Raw genomic sequence first — 15482 nt, 5'->3', positions numbered from 1 at the left:
TATCTCTCCTTCACTAAACCCCTCACTCCATCTCTCCTTCACTAAACCCCTCACTCCATCTCTCCTTCACAAAACCCCTCACTCCATCTCTCCTTCACTAAACCCCTCACTCCATCTCTCCTTCACTAAACCCCTCACTCCATCTCTCCTTCACTAAACCCCTCACTCCATTTCTCCTTCACTAAACCCCTCACTCCATCTCTCCTTTACTGAACCCCTCACTCCATCTCTCCTTCACTAAACCCCTCACTCCATCTCTCTCTCACTAAACCCATCACACTATCTCTCCCTCACTAAACCACTCACTTCATCTCTCCTTCACTAAACCCATCACTTCATCTCTCCTTCACTAAACCCCTCACTCCATCTCTCCTTCACTAAACCCCTCACTCCATCTCTCCTTCACAAAACCCCTCACTCCATCTCTCCTTCACTAAACCCCTCACTCCATCTCTCCTTCACTAAACCCCTCACTCCATCTCTCCTTCACTAAACCCCTCACTCCATCTCTCCTTCACTAAACCCCTCACTCCATCTCTCCTTTACTGAACCCCTCACTCCATCTCTCCTTCACTAAACCCCTCACTCCATCTCTCCTTCACTAAACCCCTCACTTCATCTCTCCTTCACTAAACCCCTCACACTATCTCTCACTCACGAAACCCCTCACTCCATCTCTCCTCACTTAACCCCTCACTCCATCACTCCCTCACCAAACCCCTCACTCCATCTCCCACTCACTAAACCAATCACTCGATATCTCCCTCCCCTCACTCCATCTCTCCCTCACTAAACCCCTCACACTATCTCTCCATCCCCTCACTCCATCTCTCCCTCACTAAACCCCTCACTTCATCTCTCCCTCACTAAACCCCTCACTTCATCTCTCCCTCACTAAACCCCTCACTCCATCTCTCCCTCACTAAACCCCTCACACTATCTCTCCATCCCCTCACTCCATCTCTCCCTCACTAAACCCCTCACTTCATCTCTCCCTCACTAAACCCCTTACTCCATCTCTCCATCCCCTCACTCCATCTCTCCCTCACTAAACCCCTCACACTATCTCTCCATCCCCTCACTCCATCTCTCCCTCACTAAACCCCTCACTTCATCTCTCCCTCACTAAACCCCTCACTCCATCTCTCCATCCCCTCACTCCATCTCTCCCTCACTAAACCCCTCACTCCATCTCTCCCTCACTAAACCCCTCAATCCATCTCTCCTTCACTAAACCCCTCACTCCATCTCTCCTTCACAAAACCCCTCACTCCATCTCTCCTTTACTGAACCCCTCACTCCATCTCTCCTTCACTAAACCCCTCACTCCATCTCTCCTTTACTGAACCCCTCACTCCATCTCTCCTTCACTAAACCCCTCACTTCATCTCTCCTTTACTAAACCCCTCACACTATCTCTCCCTCACTAAACCCCTCACACTATCTCTCCTTCACTAAACCCCTCACTCCATCTCTCCTTCACTAAACCCCTCACTCCATCTCTCCTTCACAAAACCCCTCACTCCATCTCTCCTTCACTAAACCCCTCACTCCATCTCTCCTTCACTAAACCCCTCACTCCATCTCTCCTTCACTAAACCCCTCACTCCATTTCTCCTTCACTAAACCCCTCACTCCATCTCTCCTTTACTGAACCCCTCACTCCATCTCTCCTTCACTAAACCCCTCACTCCATCTCTCTCTCACTAAACCCATCACACTATCTCTCCCTCACTAAACCACTCACTTCATCTCTCCTTCACTAAACCCATCACTTCATCTCTCCTTCACTAAACCCCTCACTCCATCTCTCCTTCACTAAACCCCTCACTCCATCTCTCCTTCACAAAACCCCTCACTCCATCTCTCCCTCACTAAACCCCTCACTCCATCTCTCCTTCACTAAACCCCTCACTCCATCTCTCCTTCACTAAACCCCTCACTCCATCTCTCCTTCACTAAACCCCTCACTCCATCTCTCCTTTACTGAACCCCTCACTCCATCTCTCCTTCACTAAACCCCTCACTCCATCTCTCCTTCACTAAACCCCTCACTTCATCTCTCCTTCACTAAACCCCTCACACTATCTCTCACTCACGAAACCCCTCACTCCATCTCTCCTCACTTAACCCCTCACTCCATCACTCCCTCACCAAACCCCTCACTCCATCTCCCACTCACTAAACCAATCACTCGATATCTCCCTCCCCTCACTCCATCTCTCCCTCACTAAACCCCTCACACTATCTCTCCATCCCCTCACTCCATCTCTCCCTCACTAAACCCCTCACTTCATCTCTCCCTCACTAAACCCCTCACTTCATCTCTCCCTCACTAAACCCCTCACTCCATCTCTCCCTCACTAAACCCCTCACACTATCTCTCCATCCCCTCACTCCATCTCTCCCTCACTAAACCCCTCACTTCATCTCTCCCTCACTAAACCCCTTACTCCATCTCTCCATCCCCTCACTCCATCTCTCCCTCACTAAACCCCTCACACTATCTCTCCATCCCCTCACTCCATCTCTCCCTCACTAAACCCCTCACTCCATCTCTCCCTCACTAAACCCCTCAATCCATCTCTCCTTCACTAAACCCCTCACTCCATCTCTCCTTCACAAAACCCCTCACTCCATCTCTCCTTCACTAAACCCCTCACTCCATCTCTCCTTCACTAAACCCCTCACTCCATCTCTCCTTTACTGAACCCCTCACTCCATCTCTCCTTCACTAAACCCCTCACTCCATCTCTCCTTCACTAAACCCCTCACTTCATCTCTCCCTCACTAAACCCCTCACTCCATCTCTCCCTCACTAAACCCCTCACACTATCTCTCCATCCCCTCACTCCATCTCTCCCTCACTAAACCCCTCACTTCATCTCTCCCTCACTAAACCCCTCACTCCATCTCTCCATCCTCTCACTTCATCTCTCCCTCACTAAACCCCTCACTCCATCTCTCCATCCCCTCACTCCATCTCTCCCTCACTAAACCCCTCACTCCATCTCTCCCTCACTAAAACCCTCACACTATCTCTCTCTCACTAAACCCATCACACTATCTCTCCCTCACTAAACCACTCACTTCATCTCTCCCTCACTAAACCCCTCACACTATCTCTCCATCCCCTCACTCCATCTCTCCCTCACTAAACCCCTCACTCCATCTCTCCCTCACTAAAACCCTCACACTATCTCTCCCTCACTAAACCACTCACTTCATCTCTCCCTCACTAAACCCATCACTTCATCTCTCCTTCACTAAACCCCTCACTCCATCTCTCCTTCACTAAACCCCTCACTCCATCTCTCCTTCACAAAACCCCTCACTCCATCTCTCCTTCACTAAACCCCTCACTCCATCTCTTCTTCACTAAACCCCTCACTCCATCTCTCCTTCACTAAACCCCTCACTCCATCTCTCCCTCACTAAACCCCTCACTCCATCTCTCCTTTACTGAACCCCTCACTCCATCTCTCCTTCACTAAACCCCTCACTCCATCTCTCTCTCGCTAAACCCATCACACTATCTCTCCCTCACTAAACCACTCACTTCATCGCTCCCTCACTAAACCCATCACTTCATCTCTCCTTCACTAAACCCCTCACTCCATCTCTCCTTCACTAAACCCCTCACTCCATCTCTCCTTCACAAAACCCCTCACTCCATCTCTCCTTCACTAAACCCCTCACTCCATCTCTCCTTCACTAAACCCCTCACTCCATCTCTCCTTCACTAAACCCCTCACTCCATCTCTCCTTCACTAAACCCCTCACTCCATCTCTCCTTTACTGAACCCCTCACTCCATCTCTCCTTCACTAAACCCCTCACTCCATCTCTCCTTCACTAAACCCCTCACTTCATCTCTCCTTTACTAAACCCCTCACACTATCTCTCCTTCACTAAACCCCTCACACTATCTCTTCCTCACTAAACCCCTCACTCCATCTCTCCTTCACTAAACCCCTCACTCCATCTCTCCTTCACAAAACCCCTCACTCCATCTCTCCTTCACTAAACCCCTCACTCCATCTCTCCTTCACTAAACCCCTCACTCCATCTCTCCTTCACTAAACCCCTCACTTCATCTCTCCTTTACTAAACCCCTCACACTATCTCTCCCTCACTAAACCCCTCACACTATCTCTCCTTCACTAAACCCCTCACTCCATCTCTCCTTCACTAAACCCCTCACTCCATCTCTCCTTCACAAAACCCCTCACTCCATCTCTCCTTCACTAAACCCCTCACTCCATCTCTCCTTCACTAAACCCCTCACTCCATCTCTCCTTCACTAAACCCCTCACTCCATTTCTCCTTCACTAAACCCCTCACTCCATCTCTCCTTTACTGAACCCCTCACTCCATCTCTCCTTCACTAAACCCCTCACTCCATCTCTCTCTCACTAAACCCATCACACTATCTCTCCCTCACTAAACCACTCACTTCATCTCTCCTTCACTAAACCCATCACTTCATCTCTCCTTCACTAAACCCCTCACTCCATCTCTCCTTCACTAAACCCCTCACTCCATCTCTCCTTCACAAAACCCCTCACTCCATCTCTCCTTCACTAAACCCCTCACTCCATCTCTCCTTCACTAAACCCCTCACTCCATCTCTCCTTCACTAAACCCCTCACTCCATCTCTCCTTCACTAAACCCCTCACTCCATCTCTCCTTTACTGAACCCCTCACTCCATCTCTCCTTCACTAAACCCCTCACTCCATCTCTCCTTCACTAAACCCCTCACTTCATCTCTCCTTTACTAAACCCCTCACACTATCTCTCCCTCACTAAACCCCTCACACTATCTCTCCCTCACTAAACCCCTCACACTATCTCTCCCTCACTAAACCCATCACACTATCTCTCCCTCACTAAACCTCTCACACTATCTCTCCCTCACTAAACCTCTCACACTATCTCTCTCTCACCAAACCCCTCGATCCATCTCTCCTCACTAAACCCCTCACTCCATCACTCCCTCAATAAACCCCTCACTCCATCTCCCACTCACTAAACCAATCACTCCATATCTCCCTCCCCTCACTCCATCTCTCCCTAACTAAAACCCTCAGTCCATCTCTCTCTCTCACTGAACCCCTCACTCCATCTCTCCATCCCCTCACTCCATCTCTCCCCCACTAAACCCCTAACTTCATCTCTCCTTCACTAAACCCCTCACACTATCTCTCACTCACGAAACCCCTCACTCCATCTCTCCTCACTTAACCCCTCACTCCATCACTCCCTCACCAAACCCCTCACTCCATCTCCCACTCACTAAACCAATCACTCGATATCTCCCTCCCCTCACTCCATCTCTCCCTCACTAAAACCCTCACACTATCTCTCCCTCACTAAACCTCTCACACTATCTCTCCCTCACTAAACCCCTCATACTATCTCTCTCTCACCAAACCCCTCGATCCATCTCTCCTCACTAAACCCCTCACTCCATCACTCCCTCACTAAACCCCTCACTCCATCTCCCACTCACTAAACCAATCACTCCATATCTCCCTCCCCTCACTCCATCTCTCCCTAACTAAAACCCTCAGTCCATCTCTCTCTCTCACAGAACCCCTCACTCCATCTCTCCATCCCCTCACTCCATCTCTCCCCCACTAAACCCCTAACTTCATCTCTCCTTCACTAAACCCCTCACACTATCTCTCACTCACGAAACCCCTCACTCCATCTCTCCTCACTTAACCCCTCACTCCATCACTCCCTCACCAAACCCCTCACTCCATCTCCCACTCACTAAACCAATCACTCGATATCTCCCTCCCCTCACTCCATCTCTCCCTCACTAAAACCCTCACACTATCTCTCCCTCACTAAACCTCTCACACTATCTCTCCCTCACTAAACCCCTCATACTATCTCTCTCTCACCAAACCCCTCGATCCATCTCTCCTCACTAAACCCCTCACTCCATCACTCTCTCACTAAACCCCTCACTCCATCTCCCACTCACTAAACCAATCACTCCATATCTCCCTCCCCTCACTCCATCTCTCCCTCACTAAAACCCTCAGTCCATCTCTCTCTCTCACTGAACCCCTCACTCCATCTCTCCATCCCATCACTCCATCTCTCCCCCACTAAACCCCTCAGTCCATCTCTCCTCCCCTCACTCCATCTCTCCCCCACTAAACCCCTCAGTCCATCTCTCCCTCCCCTCACTCCATCTCTCCCTCACTAAAACCCTCAGTCCATCTCTCTCTCTCACTGAACCCCTCACTCCATCTCTCCATCCCCTCACTCCATCTCTCCCCCACTAAACCCCTCACTTCATCTCTCCTTTACTAAACCCCTCACACTATCTCTCACTCACTAAACCCCTCACTCCATCTCTCCTCACTTAACCCCTCACTCCATCTCTCCCTCACTAAAACCCTCAGTCCATCTCTCTCTCACTGAACCCCTCACTCCATCTCTCCATCCCCTCACTCCATCTCTCCCTCACTAAAACCCTCAGTCCATCTCTCTCTCACTGAACCCCTCACTCCATCTCTCCATCCCCTCACTCCATCTCTCCCTCACTAAAACCCTCAGTCCATCTCTCTCTCACTGAACCCCTCACTCCATCTCTCCTCACTTAACCCCTCACTCCATCTCTCCATCCCCTCACTCCATCTCTCCCCCACTAAACCCCTCACTTCATCTCTCCTTCACTAAACCCCTCACACTATCTTTCCCTCACTAAACCCATCACTCCATCTCTCCCTAACTTAACCCATCATAATATCTCTCTCTCACTAAACCCCTCACTCCATCCCTCCCTTCACTGTTTGTCTGTTTACCCAGATGTAGAAATCCAAAACACTCAAATATGTCATCAGAGACCAACAGTGTATTGATATTCTATGTCAAGCCATCAACCTCTTGGCGGCCATCTTGGAATTTTGAGCCACCAGGGAACTCAGGTGACGGAGTTTCTATCTAAAAGTGTTAACTTTACTTCAGTGAGTTAGTGTGCCAAGTTATATGCATATGAGTCCCAGCACACTGGTTTAGAGTTAAGACTTTCAACAGTGTAAACACACATTTAGGAAACTTGTTGGCCAACTTGAAATTGGCGGCTATCTTGACTTTTTGTAAATTTGTCAATAGTCGAAAACGTTCATTATTTTTTGTAGAAATATAATACGGCTATTTCGCAATACAACACATGCATTTTTCATCAAAACATTGAACCTCATATGAAATATGGAAGATATATTGATAATTGGTGGCCATATTGGATTATGCAAATTAGACATATTTCCCAAACTGGGATTGCTTGGGACTTTTAGTATGTTGTTTTCGGGACCTTGTAGAAATGCATTGTGGTGAAATATATTTTGTCACAATTTGTTCCATGTTGAGTGCAAAAATAGCCTAGATTGCTGGACTAATATGTTGGTTTGTATATCGTGATCAAAGTGTCTCCATGAAGCGTAGTGAACAGGCCGTAGTTCTTATTCTTATGAATATGGAAATAGTTTTGTCTCTTTTATTTGGATAAATATTACGATTACCGCGAGTAACATCACTACACACGAATAAGATATAAGCCTGGTAATGTGCACACCGTGTTTGATTTATCCATGAAAATGATAATCCGTCATGTAATTATACACGACCAACGCAAGCCCAAACAACACACAGGACGACAGTTGGAGATCTGATGCAGAGCATACGGGGTCGTTTGGGAAAGCACCTCCCCACATCGTGGATGCAGGACACTTGTACGGTGACTTGTTAAGTACCCAAGCATCAGGCCATGTGTCACCGTGAAGTAATAAACCCGCCAGGATGTTCTTGTCCACTCCGTAGCAACATACGTAAGTGATATTTTGGGGATTGTTGATGTTGGCGAAAAATGAACGTCTTTCTCCAAGTGCCTTTGCAGTGGGGAATGATGTCATACACATCTCGGTTCAAATCAGGAATGTTGTTGCCTGTCTCCTGGGAGAATAAAATAAACAAAACGTGCAACTATTTTACCATTCTATTCGAAATGTTTCATGTAACCATATTCCGATGCCAAGATAATAATATCATACATTGAATAGTTCTTACTGAATGACAAATAAGTTTGGAATTAACCATCGTTACAAATATTCAGCTAAGCTATGTACAAAGCAAAATTAAAAAATAAACACCTGATACACACGGGTCCATGAAGTTCTGATTAATATCAGATACTCGCACACACCGCTGTTCCACGAAACTGTGATTAACACCAGATACACAATGCTCCACGCAGTGTTAATCAACACCAAATACACGATGCTCCACACAGTGCTTATCAACACCAAATACACACTTTTCCACACAGTGTTAATTGACATAAGATACACAATGTTCCACAAACTGTTAATTTACATCAGATACACACTGTTCCACACAGTGTTAATCAACACTATATACACAATGTTCAACACAGTGTTGATTAACATCAGATACACACTTTTCCACACAGTGTTGATCAATATCAGATACACACTGTTCCACACAGTGTCAATTAACATCAGATACACCAAGTTCCACACAGTGTTAATTAACATCAGATTCATACTGTTCCACACAGTGTTGATTAACATCAGATACACAATGTTCCACACTGTGTTGATTAACACCAGATTCACACTGTTCCACACAGTGTTAATCAACACCATATACACACTGTTCCACACAGTGTTGATTAACATCAGATACACAGTGTTCCACACAGTGTCAATTAGCACCAGATTCACACTGTTCCACACAGTATTAATTAACATCGGATACACACCATTCCACACAGTGTTAATTAGCACCAGATACACAATGCTCCACACAGTGTTAGTTAGCACCAGATACACAATGTTCCACACAGTGTTAATTAGCACCAGATACACAATGTTCCACACAGTGTTAATTAGCACCAGATACACAATGTTCCACACAGTCTTAATAACCATCAGACACACAATGTTCCACACAGTGTTAATTAGCATCAGATACACAATGCTCCACGAAGTCATGAATTTCATGAATAGAACAATGTACACGTAAGGGCGGTGTCTGCTCTCGCTTAAAATAGTTTAAGTTCAAGGTTTCGGTCTCGTAAACGGGAACGAGGTTAAATTACCCATAAATCCTTATTCATTCATTTGATGTGCCAGAAAATTTACAGAGAAAGGGGCCCTCGTGAAACTTTTATATTTACGATAACTTTCATATCAAGGAACGGCGAACTGAACAATATGAAATAGAAACAGTACAGCGGCGCGTCACTACTGAAACCGAGAAAATAAACTGGACGGATGTCCCAGTACCATCCTGACGTTGGGCGGGCAGCTCTCAACGTCGTCCCCTGTGCTGATCTAGAAGTGTTTACTGGTCTCCATTGGACCGACAATAGATTGGCATTTTTTGCAAAATGCCCCCTGATGTGACCAAACACCTGAGAACTACAGGGTACCCTACCTGAGCTTTGCCACACAGGAGCTATTAGGGTCGATTCTGCACCCTTCTTTCTTACTTTTCAGAGGCATCTGCTCAAATGGAGAATGGAGTATAGGCATAACCTTTCACCTCTTTCCATTTCATCTGAAATGCATCAATGCAATGGGCCTGCGGATCTGATCTCCAGATCACATATCTCTCTTGTTGGTGACTGAGGCAACATTCAAAAAGGGCTATCTTGCGTGGACCACCTGTCTGATTGCAGTGTTTGAATATGATGTTTATTCAAGATCCATTCGTTAGATTCCGTAAAATTGCAAGACTCTGTCTCCTGATTCTCAGATTCTCCTTCCCCGGCAGATACTGGGATTCCGGAGTGATCTCTTTCTCTCGAGGCACACGTCCCAAACTATCTGGGCTATTGTGACTAGGGTGCGAGATTGGGCTTCCCCCTGTCGATTCATATTGGAGTCGGTGCAACTTGCTCTCCTCCAGTTCCTTGATGCATCAGTCTGCATGATTATGTCTGGATGGCCTGCCGATATGGGTTTTCCATTCATGGCATACATATTGTCGACCCACCACTGAAGCTCCTGCAGAGACGTCCAAGAGAGTCTGATCTTCTGTTCATGACTCTGATGCTCTAGCAGCTCCTTCGATGCTTGCATTTGGATGAATCTGTAATGTAGCTGCACTGGAATATAGCTCGCATTGAAAACGAGAGTTTCCCAGGTGACGAGGATACGCGTTCTTAATGCTACTGGATGTTTCAGTAAACCTTGACGGCTCTGAAAGATGTCAGTCACTTTCAAGAGTGGGAGCGTTAAAGTGAGAGACTGATATTTTATCTGGAACCGCAGAAAACTTATATTTTGACTGGGAATCAGAACTGATTTTACTTTGTTGATAACGAATCCTAGATTCTGTGGTAGGTACAACAGACGTTCTCGACAACGCACCAGGATCTCTAGATTGCGAGCAAACAGATAGATGATCACTCGAATCACTGCACGTCGCGCAAGGCTTTTACAATTTGGTAAATACTGGTGGTGCCGGTGTCAGACCGAGTGGTAGGCAGAAAAACTGAAATAGTTTCCCTTTCCATTGAATGTGGAGCAATTTCCTCTGTTGACTCGCCACCGAGACAGGGAAGTATGCATCCTTCAGGTCCAACTGGCACATGTAATCGTTCTCTTGTATGATGTCTTTCTGTCTTGAAATGTTCGTAAGGAATGAACGATGAATGATTATTTGTCTCTGTCCCCCGTCTTGCAATTATATGGGGACGACAAACAGAACTGCGATGGGAAACGGATTCGGATTCATATCCTTAGATACCTCCTCTATCTCCCCTTTCAGTAACATGTTCTGAATCTTTGTCGAGAACAGCCAGGTTGTCCTGAGAAATAGGAATTTGTGGTGAGGGTTTCATCCGAGTTTGTCTTGGATAAAATCTGAAAACACTTTACGGTCTAAAGAATCCAAGGATTGTGTATTATTTTTTACCAGTTTGGTTAAAATTGCGCTTGACAAAATGGAAAGACGCCTGCGAAAATTCATGGACGCATTTCGCCAACAAGGTAAACTGACTTTTCCTCTCTGTCTAACAATTCATACAAATCCAGATCAGGAACTTGGCGTCTGACTTTTTTCAGAATCTACCACAGGTTAGACAAGAGTTTAACACATTGTCTTTAGAAAACTTTGAGAACTGCCTGTGCAGGTGTTCTTTCTAAATGAGGTGGTAAAATCCACATGTCTGTGGACCCCCTCTTTTGTGAAGGTTTGATAACGTCTTAATCTGGTTTCGAGGAAAAAATGATTTACTCGACATATCGTCGCTAATGGTATCGGCACTCAAGCTAGAGTCAATGGAGTTAGACAATTCTGAACTACTCCTTTCAATTATATGATTTTATTCTCTTTAGAATCGTTGAGGAATATATAAGTCTTTTGAATTTCATGCTTACGTATAAAATCTCCCGCTTCACAAAGAGAGAAACACAGGTTTGAAGCTTTGTGACCCTGATTCGCCTGGTTGACTCCTCCCCGTCAACCTTTGGGATATTGTTTAGGGGACAGAAGGTGAGATACGCTCATAATCAAGTGATATATAGACTTACCAACATGAGCGAAAGGACGCCGTGTTGAAGGACTTATGATAATTTAACCTCGTGCTCATTTACGAGACCGTAACCTATAAACATGACGTATTATAAGCGTAAGCAGATTAAGACACCGCTATCACATATAAGAGTTTTATGTCGTGAAATATTCCACACTGTTCGATATTCACTGTTATGATCAGATACACACTGTATCAAGCAGTTTTACGTACGGATCCAGAACACCAAGAACAGAACGAGAGTCAGGATGATCAGAAGCAGCGCAGTCAACCACCACAACACACAACAGCAACATCGCCTACGATGACGCCGTCTATCTTCAGGGGAATCTTTTTCCTTGGGTCAAAGTAAAATTGGTTTGACCGATCTTCGTAATACTAACATTATCATAGCATCTCTTTTGATATGTCCCCATAACATCTAGCAAGGTGTCCGTGTAACACTTCATGGACTGGTCAATAGAAGTCATGTTTACTCTGTATTGATTGCAAAGTCAACCGTGCATTTAAAGGGAGGCACGACTCAAGTGGACTTGCAGCCACACCAAATTTAAATTTGAATTATAACTGTATAGTGTATTTCCATGTGTGCCCTCGTGTTTGGAATACAGCGCGCAATTGCTGTATTTAATGTCTATAGGCGACATCATTGTATGCTCATAAAATGAATGGTCTTACAGTCCTATGTATGTGAGTCATGACATTGGATTAGGATTTATACTGCCCTTAGGTATTTGGATTATAAAAGACATTTCTTCATATTTTGTCTTTGTTTTATTCTCAAAAGTGCCTGCAAAGGTTACCGATACACTTTGAAAAAACATATTCGAAATGTCCACAAAATCAAGAAAGTTGTTCTGTGTATTTAGGCATGAGATAATCATATAATGTCATTTTGTCATCATTCTTTGTCACAACAGCAACTTTCTACTGCTAAAATCGTTTTTTGTTCTTCAGCTTAAAGCTGATTATGCGTTGCGAATACATGTCCTTTGGCATAGTACATATATCTTGACTGAACAGATACTTATTTTGAAACGAACCCATGAAAATCCGAGTTAGAATTGCTTGTCTTAAGAGGCGTCTATGCTTGTCGTAAGAGGCGACTAACAGGATCGGGTGGTCAGGCTCGCTGACTTGGTTGATGCATGTAATCGTATCCCAATTGTATAGATTGGTTTGTTTGGTCCATACTCGATTATTTACATACTGCCGTCATATAGCTTGAATATTGCTGAGTCCGGCCTTAAACAACAAATAAGCTAACAACATTATTCTCAAACGTCACAGAGAAATGTTACATTGATAAAATTGAATTTGTAAATGTTAAGCACATATGCACAGAATACGCCAACATATACCTTTTTCTTCTTTCTTGTGTTTCGCTTCCTTTTCCATGTCCAGTTACGGTAGGCATAACGACGTGACCAGGGGTCAAGGTTGTCGTATCCGTTGGCGACGTCTTCGACAGCTGTCGGTTTGGTATAGTAACTTACCGGCCAGTCAAGCGCACCGCTGGATATAGGCATCGTCGCTCACCACTAAATCAGATAGGTAATATCAAAATTAGCACTAATGAATGGGACTAATTCCGGTCACATTGTTGTATCGCACCCCCTAAAACAAGAAACTGGTAATGCATGACTTTGATAAACATGTCATATCAAATATGTAAGTTGTCACTTGAAACAAAACAACTTTTCTTTTTCAGATAGGTTAATACGATGTTTTTTGTAAAATAATGTCACTCATGATTGAAGAAATGGATAATGTTTTGTTTTTTATTTTCGACAGTATGTTAGTGAGTGTTAGAGTGACTTTGAACACTGTGCCAGATAATACTTTGTGTCAGCTTAATGTGGGCGCAAAGTCGTGCATCAGTGAACCACCTCGGTGAATCCAGAGAACATGAGTGCTGCTCGGACCTTTAACCCAAGGGTGATAATCGGATAGAAGGTGGGAATGGTGCCTTGAAAATATCGTTCTCCATTTCAAATAACCGCCTCATGGATACATATATTGGAACAAAACACATATTATGTTTGTGTAATAATTTTAGTAGCAAATCAAAGCCTTGCAACATGACAGCGTTCCATATTATAACATCATTGCTACGAAATATGAGTTATGTATAACATATGGACAATGCATGTCTATTCAGTGCAATGATTTTACGACGGCGCTGCAAATTGTTAATGGTACATTTCATAGCGTTCATAATACATGAAATATTCTTTACAACAAGAAAACGGGTGGGAGTGAATTGTTAATTCAATCAACAATGTGATATAGCAGCCTTTAAATTATCGAATATGTACCACGGAAACCAGTAATTAATAGCATGAACAGCATTTTACGCGGCCGATTAAACGCCGTAAATTCTACCCCATCTTCATCGCCTCTTACAAGGAGAGTGACACACTTTAGACCCGTTCTGTTCTGAAATACCAGTGTGTATCGCGAAAAAAATAAACTGCATCCTGTTACTCATGAAAAACATTTTGTAAGAACAAATTCTTTGCTTTTTCGTATTAAAATCAATTAACTCTTTTCATCCTTTAATGTTGATGTGATCTAATTAAGTACACTCTTTTCAGCTGCGAAAACTCTATTGAGACATCAAGCAAAAACAACCATCCTACCTTAGAATGTTCACCATTCAGTAGTGTCTTGACGTATTCACACTGGAGTCTGCAATACTTGAAAGTGAAAGGATCTAGTAGACATGTATGACAGTGCCGCGGCCCGGTTTGTGCGTGGTATATATATACATACACACCTGTACATGCACACGCTCATAGATGTCTTATTACATTTACTTATACAAGTCAACTCCATTCTTGACGACAGACAATTAATGTATCAATCGTTTGTGAGATAAGAAATGATTTGTGTATTGTGTATACTTTTCCCTTAAGATTACGGGGTAATTAATCAGTTCAAAATTGTATTCAGTCCAGTGACCATGATAACATTGGTTGTACAGGCTGAATAGCTTGGCTTGTGTTTAATCAATGCTAGTGGCAGATCAGTAGGGCTTAAAGAATGTGTTTGCACAGTTTGATAATAGTCTACCTTATTATTCATTTGTTCAAAATGAGTCAACGGGTTCTCTGAGGCATATTTGTATTCTAAAAAAATGGGAATCTTAAACACATGTATTCCCTTAGAAACGCACACGAGACTCAAGACTTTTGCCAAGCATATGTCGCATACGTATTTCGATCATGTGACTTGGTATTAGTACCTGGTGTCGGAACATACTTTGATCATGTGACAGGTATTAGTACCTGGTGTCGGAACATGTGTCGATCATGTGACATGGTGTAAGTACCTGGTGTCGGTACATACTTTGATCATGTGACAGGTATTAGTACCTGGTGTCGGAACATGTGTCGATCATGTGACATGGTGTTAGTACCTGGTGTCAGAATATGTGACGATCATGTGACATGGTGTTAGTACCTGGTATCGGTACATACTTTGATCATGTGGCATGGTGTTAGTACCTGGTGTCGGTAATACTTTGATCATGTGACATGGTGTTACTACCTGGTGTCGGTACATACTTTGATCATGTGACATGGTGTTACTACCTGGTGTCGATCATGTGACATGCTGTTAGTACCTGGTGTGGGTACATTCGTTGATCATGTGACATGGCGTTACTACCTGGTGTCGGTACATACTTTGATCATGTGACATGGCGTTACTACCTGGTGTCGGTACATACTTTGATCATGTGACATGGTGTTAGTACCTGGTGTCGGTACATACTTTGATCATGTGACACAGTGTTAGCACCTGGTGTCGGTACATACTTTGATCATGTGACACAGTGTTAGCACCTGGTGTCGGTACACGTGTTGATCATGTTAGATGGTGTTAGTACCTGGTGTC

The 15482-nt window shown here is 44.5% G+C and overlaps 1 long non-coding RNA gene across 1 annotated transcript; it reads right to left on the bottom strand.

The window, feature by feature from the left end:
- Positions 1-6787: 6787 nt before the first annotated feature.
- On the bottom strand, positions 6788-14377 carry LOC124132225. The gene is made up of 4 exons (XR_006860762.2): positions 14225-14377; positions 12944-13123; positions 11796-11919; positions 6788-7972 (listed from the first exon to the last, which is right to left on the bottom strand). It is a non-coding gene; the product is annotated as an uncharacterized LOC124132225 (long non-coding RNA).
- Between the last annotated feature and the right edge of the window lie 1105 nt (positions 14378-15482).

This window comes from Haliotis rufescens, unplaced genomic scaffold (assembly GCF_023055435.1).
Source record: "Haliotis rufescens isolate VD_foot unplaced genomic scaffold, xgHalRufe1.0.p SCAF_4, whole genome shotgun sequence".
Classification (NCBI taxonomy): Eukaryota; Metazoa; Mollusca; class Gastropoda; order Lepetellida; family Haliotidae; genus Haliotis; species Haliotis rufescens.
The sequence above is the reverse complement of the archived record's forward strand: the minus strand, read 5'-3'. Positions and strand labels throughout refer to the sequence as shown.